This window comes from Pseudophryne corroboree, chromosome 4 (genome assembly GCF_028390025.1).
Source record: "Pseudophryne corroboree isolate aPseCor3 chromosome 4, aPseCor3.hap2, whole genome shotgun sequence".
Taxonomy (NCBI): Eukaryota; Metazoa; Chordata; class Amphibia; order Anura; family Myobatrachidae; genus Pseudophryne; species Pseudophryne corroboree.
In genome coordinates, this window is record NC_086447.1 from 47,128,688 (window position 1) to 47,142,932 (window position 14,245).

Here is a 14,245-nt window from a genome sequence, read left to right on the forward strand (position 1 = left end):
CAAGGTCATCACAAGCTGCTTTGTGCTCTTAATTTTTTTGCCACTTGTTCCTTCCAGTCAGTTACATCTAGAGTGGTGGGTATATGTTAAAGACCTCCAACACAATTCTGTAAGAACCCTAGAACCTTTAAGAGGGTCTTTTGCTTATAACAGTTGCCTGTTGTCCCCTTAGTGTTTGATGTACACACCGGTGCTTAGGATGCCACCAGAATTTACACCTCTAGCAGTAGGGCTTACTCAATTGGCTGCAGACCACAGGGCTATTGGCTGGAGTAATATACAAAGTAAGAACAAACCGAGACATGAAGGATTAAAGCAGGTCAGGGTTAGCACCTCAGCAGATGCAGATGAAACACAGTGGTGGGAACTTTGCGGTCAGTGGTTGACCAAAAGTAACCTCACCGCTGACCGCAAAGTTCCCACCATTAGATACAATGGAGCGCATAGGCACTACATTGTATCTCTGCCATGTGCTGCCTCACAGACACTACAGGAGCACACAGCCAATCAGGAGAGTGCCACGACGTGGCACTCCCTGATTGGCTGTAGGGACCCTCTTTGACAGGGGTCATGGGGGGTCCTGGCAGTCGGGGAAAGGGGTCCCAAGTGTAAACATGGGACCCCTTTCGTGCGTGGTCGGGTTTCCATTTTTTTGTTTTGCCAAGTACGTGGATTATACAAAGGACAGAATCTACACTGGATTATGTGAGTATAATTTTTTTCACAGGTACCTCAAGGATTCTTCAGAGAGAAGAGGACCGAGCCTCGTGGGAACATACAGATGTGTCCAGTTACATCTTTGTTTTTTACAAATTTGGCACAGCATGCAAAACACGGCTAAGCAGTTTTTCATGAGTAGCGAGTGCATGATTTTTAAAATTTTTGTTTGCCCTAATAGAATATGTATAAAGTAACATATTAAAGAAGCAAATTAAGAAAAATCACAAGGCATGGCTAAATCTCTGAGTCTGTGGCATGCAAAGCTATGCCATACATGGCGGGATATAGTAAAGATGTATGTGGACACATCTGTAGGTAAGTATGTATGTATGGAGGTGTGCATGTATGTAATAAACTTATACTTTCACGGTGTGTGTCCTGTTTTTTGGGGGGTATTCTTTTAGTAGTAGTACTACAGGTACCAGCGGCCCAGGTTTTCCACCGCATGCTGGTACTTGTGGTTCTCCAAGTACCAGCTTGCGGGGACTTGTAGTACTGCTACTAAAAACAATATTCACATTTTTGACACTTGGCTATCAGCCCCCCATCTGCCGCACTTGGATGGGGGGGGGACAGCCTCGGGCTTCACCCTGGCCCTTGGGTGGCTGGAGGGGGGACCCCTTGATTTAAGGGGTCCCCACTCCTCCAGGGTACCCCAGCCAGGGGTGACTAGTAGGGCATGTAATGCCAGGGCTGCAGGGACCACTATAAATGTGTCCACCTGCTGTGGCATTATGTACCTGGCTAGTGGAGCCCGGTGCTGGGTTTAAAAATATGGGGGACCCCTACGCTTTTTGTCCCCCGTATTTTTGGAAACAGGACCAGGCACAGAGCCTGGTGCTGGTTGATGAAATATGGGGGAACCCCTGTAATTTCCCCCCCCCCATATTTTGTTAACCCGTACCGGCTCAATGAGCCCGTGGCTGGTTATGCTTAGGCAGGGGGACCCCAAGCTATTTTTTTTCTGTTTTTACACTAAACATACCCTTTCCCATAGATAACCATGGAAAAAGCAGGTCTATTTTTGTGCTGCTTTTTTTAACTATTCAGAAAAAAACAGACCCGCACTTGAGCACTCAGAGACTAACACCCAAATACGAATGAATAGTGAATACCCGTTTTGTATGAAATAACAGCCGCGTTTGACCGATGGTTCCTTTAATTCGTATTTCAGAACTTTGCCAATCAAACCATTACAAATAGAAAAGACACTGCCGAGTTTTCTGCTTAGTGAATTCCCGGATTGGGACTTAGATAAAAAAAAACAAATCGGCAAAACTCGGATTTTTAGTAAATACTGGTACAGGACTTACTCAGCTGCTGCAATCGGGTCTGGGACTCAGGGTCGACAGCACAAAGGTCGACACACTTTAGGTCGACACCAATTGGTCGGCACACATTAGGTCGACATGGTCAAAAGGTCGACAGGGTCAAAAGGTCGACAGGAACAAGGTCGACATGGAAAAATGTCGACATGAGTTTTTTATGTTTTTTTGGTGTCGTTTTCTTCATAGAGTGACCGGGAACCCGAATTAGTGCACCGCGTCCCCTCGCATGGCTCGCTTCGCTCGCCATGCTTCGGGCATGGTGCCTTCGCTCCGCTACCGCTTCACTCGGCACACTTTACCGTTCCAATCGTAGTCCACGTGGATCGTTAAGTATGAAAAGGTTCAAAAAAAGAAAAAAATCATGAAAAACTCATGTCGACCTTGTTCCTGTCGACCTTTTGACCCTGTCGACCTTTTGACCCTGTCGACCTAATGTGTGTCGACCAATTGGTGTCGACCTAAAGTGTGTCGACCTTTGTGCTGTCGACCTGGAGTCCGGATACCGCTGCAATCACATCAGCCTGTTCGGGACCGGATTTGACATCAGACTATACCTGAAAATAGTCAGGTTACACCCACAGATGCCCTCTTCCTGTCAATCTCCTAGCGAACGCCCGTGCGAATAGATCCGTCGCACAAACCCGTTGCTGACCGGTGATCCCCTTTGCAGCCATGCGATGCGCCAGTGCACAGTTTAGATTTGAACGCCCACTGTGCGAAAACGCACAGCAGTCATCAGATCTGAATTACCCCCATTGACCACAGTACATGTCCCTGGCGAATCTGGAGGATGTCTAAGGAAGCAGATATTGTACGCCCTGGTTCATCAAAGATGTGTCAGAGTACAGTAACAAATTCTGTATAGTTATTTAGAAGAGATTCTGCTCACTCCCATAATGGGGAGACCCAATTCAAGACAGGACCAGTCAGGAGGGACACAATGTATACAACCTTTGTTCTGGGTCTCGGGAAGTTGTGCGGCACCAATTCAAAGTGGACTTCGCACTGGTTCAAAAATGCACAACACATTTTGGGGTTGCCATCAAATTTGCTTGGCGTAGGAAGATGGAGACAAGATACTGGAATGGTTGCAACTGGAGAAACTGAAGCTGTGGAACTGGAAGTTGAAGTTGGAGCTGGAGCTGGAGAAACAGAACTTGGAAGGGACTGTTGTAGAGTGTCCAGTCGAGAAGACATCCCTTTCAGGAACTGTATAAATTGCTATTGTGCAGCCTCTTGACCATCGAGTCGTGACACTAAACTTTGAAGGGTCCCTGCCCCCACACTCTGACCGCCATCTGAGTCCATGGGCCTTGAACAAACTGTCAGGTCTGTGTCTGTTCCCGGAGGGGGCACTAGTGGGTCAGTAGTGGTGCGGTGGAGGAAATGAGAAGGCTGTAGTAAGTTCCTGCGCATGTGCGCAATGATGTTTATTGAAGCACACAAGAAATTTATAAAAACAACTGGAGCAATGTCAAATATAACTGCAGTTCAGTGAGAGAAACTGATAAAGTCTCTGGATGCAAAAACAGTCACATACTATAAGTCAGTCTGGAAACCGGTAACAACTTGGAATAAATGACGGTCAGCCTGGAAGCCGATGATGACTTGAAACAGAGCTTAACACAGATACTTGGCAATATCGATGATTGGCCTGGAAACCAATGGTAACTTGAAACAGGATTTGTTTAGGCAATTGGCAATACAGATGATTGGCCTGGAAACCTATAGGAACTTGCAACATAGCTACACAGTCACTAGGCAGTGATTGCATACAACAACATAACCAGATTTGGTTATAGCAGGAGACAGCTGAGAACTTTAAGCAGGATGCTTTAGTGCAGGTTGAATAGCACAGTGCTGATGCAGAGTAGTAACAAACAGGTGAGAATGATATGCAGCACCTGGAGAGAGTCTCTTACTGCAAGTGGTTGCAGGAGCAGAGTGTAGCTGAAGCTGAAGATGAACTGGATGGCTGGTGCCTGTAGTTTCATGGAAGAATTGACACAAGGGAGTATCAGGAGACAGGAGACTGGAGCCAGGAGATGCTGTGCACTGAATGCGATGCATTGTTCAAGGCAATGATATTGAGCTGGTGTTCTGGCTTTATACCCCCTGGTCAGCAGCCATTGGATAATTGAGTCGTGTGCAGACACAGCGCAGAATTGGATGTTACCGAATCAGCTGACCGCCAGTGTCATAGAGGCACCCATGCAGTACAGATTACGGGAACAAAGTAGGATATACGCCAGATGAAATTCAGTGGTGCACATAAGCAGTGGATTCTGTGCACCGCAGACAGGGTACACATGCAGCATCGAGCTGGGAGAGTGACCTCCGGAGGCACGTGCACCAGCACGCTGGTAAGGGAGATACCACTGAACGCTGATTCCTGACAGTTTTCTTTCAATGGTCAATGTTTCATGCAGCAAATCAGTGCGATATGACTACATTAAATACAGTTATCTTATTATTGAATCTATGTTTTTTGCCAATTTTTTTATTCACATTTTATCATCTACAGGTATATATTACAATAACTGATTTATTCCCACCTCCCTCCCCCTAAACACCCCTTCAAATCTATGCACATCTGCCTCTGGTATATTAAAGGGCAATCACTAATACTGCTTTCAGATCGCAATACCGGGTCACACCCAGGATTTGGAAAAAGGTCCTTCCCAGGGACAACCCAGCATTGGACCCTTTCACACTAGCTTCCCGACCCGGCAATATGTCCGGTCAGTTGCCATCGGGGGCAGAGATGGAGGTGGCATCAGGGGTGGTTGCGGAGGTGGCGCTGAGTGATGATGACATCATCTCCATGCCACCTATGCCTACACTGTTAAGAAGTCCCGGATTGCATCGACCCAACAATATGTTCACACTGCACCTGATATAATCCGTGAATAACCCTTCTTTATTCCAGGCTTGAAATACCCGGCCAGGTGACCCGGGAATTTGGGACTGACCCCTTTCACACTGCACAGCAACCGCCCCCCCCCCCCCCATATACTGGGTCGATACCAGGTTATTTGTGCGGTGTGAAAGGGGTACTTGTTGGACATGTCTACTAAACAACAATAAAGAGTGGGCTGAATTTAAACTGTCATGTGCTTATATTTTAAGATTTTATGGGATTTACTTTATAGATTTATTAGTCCTATTCATGGGGATGTTTCCTATAGCGTGCATTTTTAAAATAGTTTACTGATTGATCTTGTGACTAATTCACAGGTAACGATAAACTTAGGGAATATGAACAGCTGATCAATATTTACAATATGCAATATAGTTTATTATTTTCTTCTCTTGTCACCAGTGGCGGCTCTAGAGGTGGGGCTGCAGCACAGTCCAAAATTCAAAGAACGCCACACCAACTGCTACTCCAAACGCTGCCAAACATCACTGGCCGGGACTTACTGGCAGTTGGTGCGGCTACAATATTTTAATATTGCACTGAGCTGCAGCCAGACATCTGGATTTGCCACTGCTTGTTGTGCACTACTTCTAAAATTTGGATTTTAACACTTGAAATATACAGTATGTGAAACGTTACATGAAGATAATTATTGAGCCTACAATAACCAATTTGAATTTTTAGCCTATTTATTGTAACTTAAACAAGTAAAATCTGTTCTATAGTAAGGTTCTCAGAAAGAAGTTCCCACTCTAAATAATACAGTATATTATATCAGTGCTGAAACTAGACATTTTAGCGCTGTGTGAAAAACACAGCATCGATGTCCCACCCCCTCATATACAAAACAGGGCCAGTGCACGCCTCAGGCGCGAGCAAAGAATATAGGGGCGTGGCTTCATGGGGAAGGGGCATGGCCACACAGCTCCCTTTTACAATTACGGCAGGTAGAGTCGGGATGTAGTCAATTTACCTACAATCAAAATCCTGATGGTCAAAATACCGCCATCCATTGACCGATGGTCAAAATACCAACATTAAAAATGATGACACAGACAAAATACCAACATTTAACATGTCGACAGGTCAAAAAGTCAACATGAGTTTTTTCATTATTTTTTCATTGAAACCGACTTGTTCATTCTTTGTCATGACAGTGGATGTGGAGGAGGACTATAATAGTGTGCCGAGAATGGAGAGAGCAGCCAGCCATGCGAGCGGATGCGGTACACTTATACAGTATCCATGTCAACCTATGTCAACAAACACGCACAAAATTTTCTGAAAACTCGTGTCGACTTTTTGACCTGTCGACATTTTAAATGTCAGTATTTTGACAGTGTCGATATTTTAATTGTCGGTATTTTGACCATGTTGGTATTTTGACCATCGGTCAAATGCTGTCAGTATTTTGACAATCAGAATTTTGATTGTAGGTAACTCATACTGATCCCGTAGAATTCCCTATTACACATTATGGCAGGTAGAGTACCCATAGACACAGCATGCAGGTAGAGTCCCCTTGGATGCTGTACAGCAGGTAGAGTACCCTTGGACGCAGTACAGCAGGTAGAGTCCCCTTTTACACAGTACGGCAGGTAGAGTCCCCTTTTACACAGTATGGCAGGTAGAGTCCCCTTTTACACATTACAGCAGATTGAGTCTCTTTTTACACATTATGGCAGGTAGAGTACCCTTAGACATAGCATGGCAGGTAGAGTCCCCTTGGATGCATTACAGCAGGTAGAGTCCCCTTTTACACAGTACGGCAGGTAGAGTCCCCTTTTATACAGTACGGTAGGTAGAGTCCCCTTTTACACATTACAGCAGAATGAGTCTCTTTTTACACAGTATGGCAGGTAGAGTAGCCTTAGACACAGTACAGCAGGCAGAGTCCCTTAGGCGCATTATAGCAGGTAGAGTCCCCTTTTATACAGTACGGTAGGTAGAGTCCCCTTTTACACATTACAGCAGAATGAGTCTCTTTTTACACAGTATGGCAGGTAGAGTAGCCTTAGACACAGTACAGCAGGCAGAGTACCTTAGGCGCATTATAGCAGGTAGAGTCCACTGCTCTCCCTGCTGCAGGACATGGATGCAGGGCATGAAGGAGGGAGTGGGTGGGGCTTCAGTTGCCTAATCACACTGACAAGAGCTGGACCTACAAAGTGGGACCTACTTACTGCCCTGCATTATATCTAATTTAGAGACGTGCAGCGGACACTTTTCGGCTTTTTTGTTTTAATTTTGGATCTGGATCTCCGTTCGTGTTTTGGATATGGATTGGCTTTGCCAAAACCACCCATTCGGGTTTTGGATCTGGATTTTTTCAAAAAAAGCTTAAAAACAGATAAAATCACAGAATTTGGGGGTCATTTTGATCCTACAGTATTATTAACCACAATAACATTCATTTCCACTAATTTCTAGTCTATTCTGAACACCTCACACCTCACAATATTGTTTTTAGGCTAAAAGGTTGCATCAAGGTTACTGGATGACTAAGCTAAGCGACACAAGTGGGCGGCACAAACACTTGGCCCCTCTAGAAGTGGCACTGCAATGGCAGACAGGATGGCAGTTTTAAAAACTAATGTTACATTTAAATAAAAAGAAAGGAATTAGCCAGCGTTATGTTTCTCTAATAAATGGGTCTCTTCTCAAATCTGGACAATCTCTGGCTCTCTCAAGAACAGAACTTGCATTGAAATTTTGCCTAGAGGGCACATAGCAGTTTCTTTACACACATCAAACAAGGCTTTTCTTCATTTAAAATTAGAATGAAACTTACATTAAATTTCTTTCTCGTGTTCATATAAAGGTATCTTTCATCAGTGCAGAAAGACCTTCACTCCAAACAAGGCTTGCACCCCAATAGAGGTTAAAAAAGGATTTATTTAATATACAGTCAATTTAAAAAATACCAGTTTGATATATCACTTGTTTGTGGGGAAATACGCAGTTCTTGGATAGTGCAGGTCGTGAAAACATTCTGTGCTGCAGCCACTGGATGTGATGTTACTCCTGCTTCTTCCGATGTTTGTGGATGTTACTGGTTTCCTCCTGCATCAAGTGGTCTCTCCAGTAGCTTCAACGCGTTCTACAGTGACATCCTCAATCTCAATATCATCAACTGGACTGGTGGTGCTCTTCCCAGCCGTTGCTTGGGTCGTGCAAATGGTAGTAGGAGCCGCCTCTTCCCATATAGTCTTGCACAGGTCAGGCCTGGACATTGCAACCGCGGACACACTTGGACTCTCCTTGGGGATTTGTGATATCCTGAATGCACAGTTGTTTTTTCCTGTGCTTTAAGAAGCTTTTTTCATGTTTTCATTTTTTTGAGAGGGAGGAGGGCTTCCATCTTCATGAGAAGCTGAACCACCAGTCATGAACATAGGCCAATGCGTTAGCCTTTCCTTTCATTTCTTATCAGATTTTTTTTTATTTTTTTTGGTTCTTAATTTTTGCTTCTTGGATTTTACATGCCCTCTATGACATTGGGCATTGGACTTAGCAGAACTTTGATGGAATTGCATTGTCAATGTCATGACTGGTGGCAGCAGAAGCTTCAGTATTAGTACTAGGAACTGAAAGTGGTTCCTGATCTTTAACTATTTTTTCCTACAAATTTTTGTTTTCCATTTCATAGGACAGCACCCCTTTATTATTACAGCACACAGAACAGTGCCTCTTTTTTCACATCACCCCTGTATTTTGACAGCATACAGGACAGGGCCAGTGTACATTTATGTTCATAGCACCCCTGTATTTTTACAGCATACAAGACAAGGCCAGTGTACATTTATTTTCACTGCACCACTGAGTTTTTACAGCATACAAGACAGGGCCAGTGTGCATTTATTTTCACTGCACTCCTAAATTTTACAGCATACAAGACAGGGCCAGTGAACATTTATTTTCACAGCACCCCTGAATTTTTCAGCATACAAGACAGGGCCAGTGTACATTTATTTTCACTGCACCACTTAATTTTTAGAGCATACAAGAAAGGGCCAGTGTACATTTATTTTCACTGCACCACTGAATTTTTACAGCATACGAGACAGGGCCAGTGTACATTTATTTTCACAGCACCCCTGGATTTTTACAGCATATAAGACAGGGCCAGTGTACATGTATTTTAACTGCACCTCTGAAAATCTACAGTATACAAGACAGGGCCAGTGTACATTTATTTTCACTGCTCCCCTGAATTTTTACAGCATACAAGACAGGGCCAGTGTACATTTATTTTCACTGCACCCCTGAATTTTTACAGCATACAAGACAGGGTCAGTGTACATTGATTTTCACAGCACCCCTGAATTTTTACAGCATACAAGACAGGGCCAGTGTACATTTATTTTCACTGCACCACTGAATATTTACAGTATACGAGAAAGGGCCAGTGTACATTTCTTTTCACAGCACCCATGATTTTTTACAGCATACAAGACAGGGCCAGCACCCCTGTATTTTCACAGCATACAAAAGGATAGTGCCCTCGTACAGCACAGTGACAGCCAGGACAGCAACACCCATGTATAACTGCAGCACCCCTAACAGAACATGACACCACAGCGACAGAACAACACCCCTAACAGCACAGTAACAGGCAGGACAGCACCAGTAGAGAGAACACACTGACCCCACCTGACACCACCACCCACACCCTCACTATCCAAGTCCAGAGTGAAAATTGCATCAACACATGGCTCGCTATATAGAATCCAAAATCCGCAAGAATCTGATGATGATGTTTTGCCTCATTCTGGGATCCAAGTCTGGTGGGAAGTCCAAAGTCAGACTTGGTTCCCGAATCGGATTGTGAACTTCGGGGGAGGGGGGGTTAAGTTCTCTGAGAACCAAATAATTTCTAATCTAATGTTTACAAAGGCATTTTCCTGATTGATTATAAGGTTGGGTCAGAGTGAGCTAGTTGTTTATATCACCTACTGTATCTACTGGCACATACTAGGGTAGCTGTCAGAGGTATCGGGGAGTTTGCATATGAATGCTCCCGCTACCCATAGTTGGGATGGGGAGTCAACAGTTGCATTAGGCTCTGGGAGGTTGTGCTATGCTGTAATGCAAATGTAATGCAAATGTTACACAGGTTTCTTGTACTATTTAAAGCTTAGTATCTCACTACCACTTTATCAGCCTGAGGATGTGGACCTAGAGCCACAAAATGCATTGCTATGTAAATGGGATATTATATTGATTTTCATTCTTGAAAATGTAGTATCATGTACCCTGAGTGAGATATCCAAAAAGTTAATCTTACTATTGTCAAATGAGTGTGTGAATTTAAGACTAAAACTGTTATAATTTAGTGACTTCATAAATTCCAGTATTAAATGACTCTCTTCATCCCAAATAATAAAAATGTCATCAATATAAAGGCCGTAGAGGACCAAGTTCCCCCAAAACATACCACCTCAAATGTGCCTCTCTTCAAAGAGGCCCATATAGAGGTTTGCGTAACTGGGGGTGAACCTGGTCGCCATGGCCGTTCCACAGACTTGCAAGAAAAATTGTAAGTTAAAAGTAAAATAGCTGTGTTCTAGAATGAATCTGATTGAAAAAAGTAAAAAAAAATCCATTAAAGAGATATCTATTTCATTGTCCATATGTAGAAAATGGTTAATGAACATAAGACCACAGTCATGTGGGATGTTAGTGTATAAAGACTCAACATTACAAGTGAGAAGAAAATAAGAGTCTTTCTAAATTATTTGTTCCAAAAGTCTTAGAAAGTGTGAAGTATCTTTTCTGTAGATGTACATCAACAAGTGTGGAAAGGTTAGTAGTTAAAGAACCTATGCCAGATATAATTGGCCTCCCCGGTGGAGACTTCAAACACTTGTCCACCTTCGGAATATGGTTATAGATGCAGGTAATTGGATATTAAACTTTAAGAAACTTATACTGTAAACTTCATTAGATAGTGTACCTGAGTTTAAAGCAGTATCCAGCAATAACCTAAGTTTATCTTCAAATAAAGGAATCAAATCAGATGATAACCTACTATAAAAAATAGCATGTCTGCTTTAGTTTTGAATCTCTAAATTTGTACTCATAATTACAATGTAATCTTTCTATTTTTTATTGGGTCTCTTAATGTATTGATAAAGATAAGTCATAGCTTCTCTATCTATGTAGATACTGTGTATATACAACTGTCCTCTTAAGAGGCACTCTATTTAGACACATTAGCTTTATAACATCTGTTTCTTTAATGTAGTTTAGTTGGTTTCTCTATGATTGCTGACTCTCCAAAAACTCTTAATAAATGATTACTGAAAGGGGGTTTTCCAAAGCCCACTGGAAATATTTGTTTTATATATATATATATATATATATATATATATAAAATTATTTTTTTCCGTATGTATATATGCATTTTTATCTCTTTTTTTGTCTATTTGTTCTTAATGGATTTAATTTATTCTTAAGTAGAAACTGAATATCACTGTAGACATATGCATTTATATGTTTAAATATGTTGGAAATACCAGTACTACCTGGTCAAAATACCTACATCTGGACTTAATTACCACAACCAAAATCAATCTGCTAATTAGTCTTGTTTATATACCCCCACATGACCTACAACATTTACTTGCTCATTCTGAAGAAACGGACAGCTTTTGAGGCCAAGAAACATGTTAAAGTTTCTGAATTCAGGGACTCAATCAGCTGCTTGCCACTGTAACCTTACTGAATCCACAGCTAAAACTCTGGTCTGAATTTTGACTAGGTATCTCCTTTTCCCACTCTGCTACAATACATTCACGCTAACCACTACCCTCAGTGTGGTCCTTCTGATTGTTAGCGCCTGGAGGCATGCGTCCTGGCCGCTTCTTAGGTGCCGGGATGCCGTGCTTCCCACTGACCCCAACCCGGCTACTAGCAAGGTGCAGACACCGGGTGCACAGCCTTCCAGTCCCCGCCAGGCACCTAGCAACAGGCTGGTGCTGGGAGCAGCAGGGATGCCAGAGGCAGATGGCATTCCCCATTGCTGGGTAATTAGTACTCAGCTGTAGCCTTAGGTATGCATAGAGTTTATTAATTGATACTCCTGGGTTCAATTGATGCAGCACCATTTATATTCCCTTCCTGGCCTCTCCCAAATCGCTGGTGATAGTTCCTGCTCTTGTGAGAACCTTTCAGCTCCTGTGAGAACCTGTCAAGCCTGTGTTTCTGAGACCCTGCCTGACTGACTTCCTCATCTGATCCAGCTAGCCTTGTATTCAGGTTTTGGTGTGAAGTTTCCACACAGGCACTGTCTTGCCTGCATTTCTGTATTGTATCCACCTTGTGCATTTTTGCATTTTTAAATCATTTGTACTTACAGTCTTGTTGTTCATAACGCCCTGTGCATTGTTGCATGTGTATAGTAAAAGTATTTTGATTATATTCCAACCATTGTTGCATGTACGTGCATTTCTCATATATTCCTCAGTCTGTGCCCTGGCACAGTAGGAAGGTTGTGTCTGGTGACGTCTCACCATACTGCATTTACCTCTGCCCACCCTCCGATAGTCACCATGTATGCACATAAAACCTGGGGGCATCTGAGTATGGGGTGGACCTAATTCACCCTTGGGAGTTCTCTAAGACGACCCAGATCAGACAACATCTGCGGATTCCCATCTTTGTTTCCTTAATCAAGGGGAAATTCTGGAGAGGTTTATTGTACAGAATTTCACCGATGGGTCAAAGACTGTGGTTGGAATGACCTAGCACTTTGTATTCAGTTCCGGTTGGGTTTAATAGAGCAAATTAAGGATTTTCTCATCCAAAATCCTTCCTTGGCCACTCTGTATGCACTTATGGAGTTAGCCATCAAAGTAGATAGGTGGATCTGGGAACAGAGATTGGAGAAAGAGGTTCCCATACCTACATCTCATTGATCAGTGCCAGAGGTTGCAGGAAGTTTTGAGTAACCCATGCAACTCAGGGCTTTCCGCTTGATGCCTCAAGAGAAGGCAAGACGTCGCAGTCTAGGACTGTGTATTTATTGCAGGACCAAGAGGCATCAGGCGAACACTTATCCACAGAAGACGGAAAACTAGTAGACCCAAGAAATTCAGGGAGTTTTTTCAGGTCTCAGTTCCATCTCCCCGAATAAATCTTTCTTATTACCTATTAGGATAACTACCCCTTCTGGTCCAAGTAAAGTAACTGCTTTTGTTGACTCCAGGGCTGCTGGAAATTTTATGGATTTGGAATTTGCTCATGCCTGAGGAATTCCTATGGAGACTCTTTGCCCACCAATTTCCATCTGTGGAGTAGATGGCTATCCTCTACAAAACAGTCGGGTAAGCAGCCGGACTCCAGCCCTCAGGTTTTGTATCTGAATATTCCATCGTGAAGAGGTGTCTTTTTTCCTTGTACATTGTCCTCTAACACCAGTAGTTCTGGGCCTGCCCTGGGTAAAATCTCATAACCCATTATTCAACTGGAGTACAGGAGATCTTGTTTCCTGGGGCACGGAATGAGCAGCCAGATGCCTGACTATTCCAGTCCACTCACTTCCAGTCCCTGAAGGGTTGCCAAACATGTCTTTCATGGATATTTTTTCCACACAACAAGCTGAATCTTTACCTCCTCATCATCCTTATGATTGTGCAATAAATCTTATACCTGGAGCTAGACTCCCTAAAGGCCACCTCTACGCTCTGTCTTTGCCCGAAATGAAAGCTATGGAGGAACACATCCGGGAGAGTTTATAAAAATGCTTTACCAGGCCTTCTATGTCACCGGTGGGAGCCAGGTTTTTCTTTGTCGGGAAAAAGGATGGCTCATTATGGCCATGCATTGATACAGGGGACTGAATAGAATTACGATCAAAATTTCATATCCATTGCCTCTGATCTCCGTCTTATTTGATCAGCTCAGAAATGTTACAGTTTTTTCTAAGATTGATTTGCGAGGAGCATACAATCTCATTTGGATACAGCAGGGGGATGAGCGGAAAACAGCATTCAATACCCACTTAGGCCACTATGAGTATTTGGTAATGCCTTTTGGACTCTCCAATGCTCCTGCCATCTTCTCGGATCTTATAAATGATGTTCTTTGCAAATTCCTTGGAAGATTTGTGGTCGTCTATCTTGATGATATTTTGATCTACTCTGCCTCACTCAAAGAACACCAACCTCATGTAAAAGTGGTCCTCACCAAGCTCCAGGAGAATCATCTCTATGCAAAATTGGAAAAGTGTGAATTTGAGGTTGAGAACGTGGCCTTCCTAGGATACATCATCACC